The sequence below is a fragment of the Pygocentrus nattereri genome, chromosome 16 (genome assembly GCF_015220715.1).
Source record: "Pygocentrus nattereri isolate fPygNat1 chromosome 16, fPygNat1.pri, whole genome shotgun sequence".
Taxonomy (NCBI): Eukaryota; Metazoa; Chordata; class Actinopteri; order Characiformes; family Serrasalmidae; genus Pygocentrus; species Pygocentrus nattereri.
Genome location: NC_051226.1, coordinates 28,235,397 through 28,242,269, shown reverse-complemented (window position 1 = coordinate 28,242,269; position 6,873 = coordinate 28,235,397).

Genomic DNA, 6,873 nt, shown 5'->3' with positions numbered 1-6,873 from the left:
TCAATTACAGAAACTTTCCTCAGAGCCTTAAGGAGCTCTATATCCTTAGTCGTCATACTGCTTGTCCTGTTGGCTGCCTTTGACAATGTAAACCACTGGTACTTATTTTAACACTTTCTGACATGGGTATCAACAGCACTGCTCTTATCTTGGAGATTGATTCTACCAATTACCCTGGAAAGGCTCTGTCTCATGTCCTGATATCCTAATAATAGAGTGTCCTGGGGCCAGGGGTCAGTTCTAGGTCCACATCTTTCCAGTTCAGTGTTAAGCTCATGTGGCCTCTGTGTTGCACTGTGACAGCCTCCTTTTTTCACTGAACATCTGGCTTCTGGATATAGGACCACCATTTAGAACTGATTTTTGAGAAGACAGAACTGATCTACCTATCTACTAAGCACCCTATACCACTACCCCTCTCCATCACAATTGACTCTTGCTCCATCCGTTCATCGCATACGAGACGGTGACCACCACCGCTCCTTCTGGAGATCTCCTTACCAGCAGAGTTCTGTTCTAACGTGCATCTAACATGCTGCAACCACCCCCTTACCCAACAATAATGTGTCTGATTCAGCCACTCAAGGGCTTCTGAAGAAACTAATTAGCTGGAACAGCTGTGTCAGAAGGTAGTTGGAACTAGACTGCAGGAAAGTAGATCTTCAGGACTAGGGTTGGTGACTACTGAAGTAAGATTTAACCTTGCTTACCTAAAGTAACTTTACCTAACCTTACCTAACCTTAGCTTGAACTGATTCCTGACAACCAGCTCAATTTTTTGATCACATAACATCTCCCATCAGACCATCAAATAGCAGATTCCTACTTCATTACAATATGACCATTCCTGACTGCAGAGGCAGCTTAACCTCCTGTTTAAGACTTTTCCAGATTGGATTACTGTAGTGTTCTCCTTGCAGGCCTTCCTCATACACAATTTCTCTTTTACAACGCTCATCTGGACCATAACCTCCTGAAGTTATCTCATGTGACCCCTCTACTTCACTAGCTTCCGGTAGCACCAGGAACCAAATATTTGGTTCTTATACCTTCCCTGAGAGCATACTTATAAGGTCTTGCTGAGTTCTTGGTCCTCAGTAGTGAAACTAATCATTAGTCTAAAACCACAAAAGCAATGCTTACTTGTGTTCATCCTCCTTTGGATAGCTGTTGCCACTTTGTATTCCCAACTGTTTCAGCAAACCACACCTTATTGTGTTAGGCAAGGAGATTCAGTTTCTCCCGGAAGCACCCGGATGTTGCCTAACTCCTTATAAACTTCTCTTTTCCCTTTTTTCTTCAGCCCTGAGGTATATTCAAGAGAGGTCAAGAAACAGTCACAATAGAAAAGAACAAGCTCTTAAATATTATTATAAACCATTAGGAGCATTAAGAAATTGTTATATAGGCCTAACATTAGATATTAATTTAATGCCAGAATTTCTGTTTATCAACTGCAGAAAACCAACATAGTTGCATCAACAATGGCATCTTGTCACAACACGGTAATATCGTAGTACAGTTGCATTGTTCAGTGAAATATTTCTTAAAAGACATCAAATGACCTATATTAATAAACAAAGAGTAGTGCAAACCCCACTTCCTATCATGCTCTCCTGTTCCTGTATGGCATTGTGTGACCATCCTACTACAGGAAGGATATAAAATAATAGAGAGGGCAGTGAGATGAGATGACCTGATGACATCATGCTGCTATCTGTCTCAGGAAACAAAGATTGTGTTAAACACAAATAGGTCAATGGCTGATGCTTCCTCCCCTGAGAGTCATGACCAGGAAATCGGCTGGGAGTGTGTTACATGAAGGGAAGAAGATCCGTTCACTTTTAGTCTTGTTCTCTGCAGTATATACGCTGCAAAATTCTTAGGAAGCCAAGAAAATGTTTATCTGTTTATCTCCGCTGTTAGTGTGTTTTGCCAGTAAAAAAACTATATAACATTACATTATTATTACAATTACTTTACATTATTATTACAAGAACATGACATCATTATTACAAGAACATTAAATTAGTATTACAATTAAATATAGAATGGGGGAAACAAGTATTCAGGCAATTTTACTTCAATTTTACATATATAATGTTGTTTTACTTTATAATGTGAACAAGATTTAAATAAAAAATAAAACTGAGAACATTAGTATTTTGCTGCAAAGCTATTTTTAACAGCTTTGAGGTGTCTGAGAGAAATTATTGCATGGTGCACCTGTCCATGAACTTCCACGAACTTTCCAATTGCATATTATCGAACCAATTATACTGACAGGGATGTGTAAGGTCTTAACTATGGCCTTGCAGTTTTTCCTATGCAAATGTCCCTAAAAGTTTAAGAAGCTCCTTCACCTTCACTGTGATTGCTACGTTGTTGTATCTTCTCAACCAATTTTATGTCTTTTATAATGACACCAGGTGCAATGTGCACAAAAAGACATCTTTGCAGCATTTATATATAGTACTTCATTTAATTTTATTTTTGACCTTTACATATATGTACGTTATTAGTATCTGTTTTTCCCTAATTTTATTTTTTTAACATACTGTATCTTTGTCATGAATACTTTTTGTTCATTAAAAAAAAAACAAAAAAAAAAACTACAAAGTCAAAACACATGATGTGTATAGATGTCACAAATGTGGAGGAAAACAGTTTAATAAGTCCACACAAAAATTGTGGTCAGTCTAAATTGAAAAGCAAAAAAAAAATACAAAAAACAAAGCAAAAAAAAAAAAAAAAACCCAAAACAAAACAGAAGACAGGCAAGGCAGGCTCACAGACGGGACACAAAACAGGTGATAAACCAAAACACAAACCAAAGGAACTAACAAAACAAAGAATGCATGCTCAGAACAACAAGACGAGATTTCACAAAGAACGTGGTGTGAACTGAAGAGGTTAATTAAAGGCTGAGATAATGGGAGGTGCAGAGCCAGTGCCAGTGATCAATAGGCCGATGATGCCAAGTGAGGGCGAACAGGTGGAGCTGAGCTGTGGTGATAAACTTGGAGCAGATCTATGCACTGGAATCATATTAAATAACCAAAACAGAAGTGTTTGAATACTTGTTTCCTCTTACTGTAAAGACAGTATAATATAACAAGAACTCATTTAAAAATGTTTTTAACATTTTCTTAGAAGAATACAGTTACAAGAACATAGTTTTGTCCCTGGCTTCTCACTGCACTTCTGCCTTTGTGTGGATTCAGTGTTCGACTTCATCATCACCTGCACCTGATTCAATTTGATGATGGATTGATTTGTTGATGAAGTTATCGGATAGTAGCTATAAATCTAGGCTTTCTCAAGGATAGCTTTGGAAATGGTTATCAGACTGACACATTCAATCTCAGTGTCTTTTTAATATTTAATATTGAATTTAATATTATTAGGAATTATATTTGTTACTGATTTTCAAACAGATAAATGGCTAGTTCCCAGAGAAGCAGTTTTATATATCCTTTTATTATATATTCCTGGTCACTGTCTCCATCTTGCATCATCTTTCCCAGCCCTGGCTCTGGACACCCACTGCACTGCACATTTGAGTGAATTTCCTACTTCAGCACACCTAATGAGAGATTTAGTTGGAACAAGTGTGTTGGGAGCATGAACAACATTCAAATGTACAGAGCAGAGGTGAGATAGCACCCTGATTACACAGATGCCTAATCAGTTGCTAAACAATAACATAAGAACACTGAAGACTATAACGTGGGCATCAGCACTGACTTTAAATCTAAAATCTGTATGCGCTGACCATTTTGTTAGAAATAGCAACTTGCTGGTGTACAGTTATAAACTGAAGCCTATCTGCTGATGCACAATTAGTAATTGCCATTCATTTTAGATATCATGACGTAAACCAGTGTATATGATTTGCGTTTTGAAGATTTTTGTTTACTATTGTGATATAAAAATGATTGCAACAGAATTAGTAGGACATAGGACTTCAGATAGTTACAAGAGTTCAGAAATGTTTTCGAGTAGCTGTCAAACATCTTCTAAGCTCTTCTCCCTCAGGGTCGCAGGGGTATACTGGGCACTGAATATTATATATTTTACACACACACACATTTTCTAAACCGATTAGCCTTCTGAGTTGCAAGGGGGTGCTGAAGCCTATGTTATTTGATGTTATTTAGTATGTGGCAGGGGTGGTTGGTTAGTGTAGTGGTTAACACCTTTGCCTTCTACGCTGTAGACTGGGGTTCAATCCCCCACCAGAGCAAGCACCCTACACTATACCAATAAGGGTCCTTGGGCAAGACTCCTAACACCACCTTAGCCTACCTATGTATAATGATCAAATTGTAAGTCGCTCAGGATAAGAGCGTCAGCCAAATGCCGTAAATGTAAACATGTTTCATTACAAAACACTATGTTTTTATAGTGTCCAGTTTTGGGACTGAGAAGGGGAGGTTCATTGAACAGTAAATAAAATACCTATATTTACATTGTAAACATCGAATGCCCAGTTCCTATCAAAATCTCTGTCAATAACAAATTCATAATTGTCTGCATCCTGTTTTAAATGATTAAGCAATGTCAAAATATTTTTAAACCAGTTCTTATTATGAATAATAATTTCACAATGGTCTTTGTCCTGGTTTAATTGATTAAATGTTTAACATTTATTTTATTAATTTGTAATGCATACGCTTAGTCTAGTTAGTTAATTAGTTATTAAATGGTTAAAATACAATTTTTTCAATATTAATAAACATGAACTGGATTTCTATTATGTATAAAGTTACATGTGAACGTGTGTATTAAATGTATTAAATTATATCATAATGTTTCTTATTACGCTTAAGTTGAATACATGCGAGAAAAGCAGGTAACTGTAAAATTAAGAATTTTAAAAACACTGAAAACATGGAAAGTTAACACACAGACGATTTTCACATCAATGAAAACTAAAGCATGTAAAACCTTCCGCAATGCCTTACTACCAGCATGACACCCTCTAGCAGCGTCACTGCAGTGCTTGAATGATCCACCATGCAAATAATGTCAGGTCAACAACAACTGTAAACTGACCACTGATGAATGGGGTAGAGCAGAGCTCTGTTTCAAGATAATGTGCCCACAACCTTAGTTTAATGGAAAGCTGCCCAGGCTGACATATAATATATCTGTTATTGTTTGACCGTGCTGACTTTTACATGTGCTGACAGTACAAAATCCATGTTTCTCTGTTTATATATGTGTTTTTATTTATTTTGTTTGGGGGAAACAGATCGATTTCTGGTTATGAGATTATGGTCCTACACACAATGATATGAAATTCTGCAATTTCCCCCTGGGATCAATAAAGGAATCTGAAAAACAGATGCTGAATTACAAGCACCCTTATGCTAATTATTTATGATAGTTACATTTGATTGGCTACGTCTGATTTGGTGTTGGATCAGGAATTGGAGGGAAAAGAGAATGAATCTTATCCAATCCTGTGTCAAATCTGACCTGGCATACTGGATGATCACATTGTGTGATGTGTTGTTTGCTGTGTATTTCTTCCTTTGGAGTAGTAGAGTGTTTGAGTGCTTGGAATATGGTAGCCTAAGTGAATTGAATGAATTCTAAGAAGAAAAAACAAAGAACAAATATCGGATTGTGTCGGCCAGAGAGGTTTCAATATCATGCCATCTCTGGACCCACCTCTTCTTGCCGTTTTGTTTCTACCTTTCGGTTAGACGTCTCGATTTTCTTTGCAAGGAAATGAACTGCTAATTTGGAGTGATAAAGTGATAAAGTTGATCTTATAAAGATCTGAATACTAAGTGCATTTGGTGTTTTCTCCAATATTTGAAATTCAGCAAATAAACAGTAAAAGTGTACTGACGTGCAAAAGTGTGTTCTCTGTACTTTTTCTCACTTAGAAAATCAAATTGGGCAAGAATATAGATATTTTTCGCATATTGCAATAGAAATATGCGCAAATTTGATCTCATCATACTTAATGCCTTCACAAATAAGCACACTATTCTTGTGTTATGCCATTTGTCATACTTTTGTAACCTGTTAACTCCTGCAATAAAACATTAAAGGGGACTTCCAACCATTTTTCACAATGTCTGCATAATTCAGTGATTGAGATGTAAACAAAGTCATTCAGAAGCGTTTGATGTGGTTCATTTGGAGAGAAACCTACAGACTCTTTACAGTGATAGGAACAGGCATTCCTAATGTGTACAACATAAACATTTTAATAAGCACCCAAAACTGAGTTTTTAATGTAATTGTGATGGTGGTTGGTTAGTGTAGTGCTTAACACCTCTGCCTTCTATGCTGTAGACTGGGGTTCAATCCCCGACCAGGGCAAGCTCCCTACACTATACCAATAAGGGTCCTTGGGCAAGACTCCTAACACCACCATGGCCTACCTGTGTAAAATGATCAAATTGTAAGTCGCTCTGGATAAGAGTGTATGCCATAAATGTAAATGGTGGTAAACCTGTAAAGGGTGCTCTTTGGGGACTATTTTGAATACCCTTCCTGTATCCCTCCACCACGAATAGATTAAAATCAGTTGATTAAAATACGTTTCAGGCCAAAACTTTATCACAAAACCACACACACAAAAAAACAATGCCTCAGAGGTGGACATCTGGTTTTAGAGGTGGACATCTGGTTCCTATTGCCACCACTGTAAAGAATTCTGACTCGGCAAGTTTCTCTAGAACGGAGCTTTTCACATTAAACCGCTCTGAACGACTTTGTTTACATCTTAACAACGGAATTATGCAGACGTTTTGAAAACATTTTCGGTGGATTTCCTCTTCAACAATGGAAAAAAATGGCCTGCACTTTCCTTGACCTCTCGCGAGATGGCGCTCGAGGCTCACCTAACAG